At 61.9% G+C, this 1,569-nt stretch overlaps 1 pseudogene; it reads left to right on the forward strand.

Moving 5' to 3' along the window:
* LOC123170956 (triacylglycerol lipase OBL1-like) overlaps positions 1 to 1,569 on the forward strand; it is a 17,064-nt pseudogene that overhangs the window by 13,356 nt on the left and 2,139 nt on the right.

A 1,569-nucleotide genomic window follows, 5' to 3' on the forward strand; every position in this document is an offset into this window, starting at 1 on the left:
CACCGGTGTGGTCACTCGGGCTCGGACTGGGACCCTGCGTCCCAGCACGCGCTACCCGTCGGACGAGTACGCATGCGCGGCTTCTACCTCGACGCCATCACCGCTCCCCACCTCCGCTCGCGCAGCCCTTCGGGATCCGAACTGGCTAGCTGCGATGCGTGAGGAGTTTGACGCCCTGCAGCGCAACCGTACGTGGCAGCTTGTCCCGCGGCCACCCCGTGCCAATGTCATCACTGGCAAGTGGGTCTTCCGCCACAAGACTTGTCCCGACGGTTCTCTCGAGCGCTACAAGGCGCGTTGGGTGGTGCGCGGCTTTCGCCAGCGCGCCGGCGTGGACTTCACCGACACCTTCGCCCCGGTTGTTAAACCGGGCACGATTCGCGCTGTTCTCCAGCTTGCTGTTTCTCGCGCTTGGCCTGTCCACCAGCTCGACGTGTCTAATGCTTTCTTGCATGGCCATCTCGACGAGCAGGTGTTCTGTCAGCAGCCGACTGGTTTCGTCGACACCGACTATCCGGACCATGTGTGCTTGCTCTCCCGTTCTCTCTACGGGTTGAAGCAAGCACCTCGGGCCTGGTACCAGCGGATCGCGACCTTCCTCCAGCAACAGGGGTTCCGGTCCACACGGTCCGATGCCTCCCTGTTTGTCTACCACCAGGGCCACGCCACCGCGTACCTCCTCCTGTACGTCGACGACATCATCCTGACTGCGTCCTCGCCAGCGCTTCTTCAGCAGATCACAGCTCGCCTCGGCACCGAGTTCGCCCTCAAGGACTTGGGGGCTCTCCACTACTTCCTCGGCATCGAGGTAGTGCGCCGGGCTACTGGCTTCTTTCTGCACCAGCAGAAGTACGCCTACGAGCTTCTGGAGCGCGCGGGCATGCTTAATTGCAAGCCTGCTTCCACGCCTGTCGATACGAAGGCTAAGGTGTCCGCCGTCGAGGGCTCTCCGGCGTCCGACGCTCTCTTCTACCGCTCCATCGTCGGTGCGCTTCAGTACCTCACACTGACGCGTCCGGACATTCAGTATGCTGTCCAGCAGGTGTGCCTTCACATGCATGCTCCTCGTGACACCCATTGGGCTCTCGTGAAACGTATACTTCGGTACATACGTGGCACCAAAACCATGGGTCTCACCCTGACGGCCTCGCCTGACACCAGCCTTGTCGCCTACTCCGACGCCGACTGGGCTGGGTGTCCCGACACTCGCTGCTCCACTTCCGGCTACTGCGTCTACCTCGGGCCCTCTCTGATTTCGTGGTCGTCTAAACGACAACCCACGGTCTCACGATCGAGCGCCGAGGCCGAGTATCGGGCCGTGGCCAACGCCGTCGCGGAGTGTTCCTGGCTACGACAGCTCCTCCAGGAGTTGCTATGTGAGGTCACCAAGGCGACGCTCGTCTACTGTGATAACGTCTCCGCGGTGTACCTCGCTGCCAACCCTGTCCATCACCGACGGACGAAGCACATCGAGCTCGACATCCACTTCGTCCGGGAGCACGTCGCACTTGGTCGTGTTCGTGTTCTACATGTGCCCACCGATCAGCAGTTCGCCGATGTGATGACGAA

This window comes from Triticum aestivum, chromosome 7D, assembly GCF_018294505.1.
Source record: "Triticum aestivum cultivar Chinese Spring chromosome 7D, IWGSC CS RefSeq v2.1, whole genome shotgun sequence".
Taxonomy (NCBI): Eukaryota; Viridiplantae; Streptophyta; class Magnoliopsida; order Poales; family Poaceae; genus Triticum; species Triticum aestivum.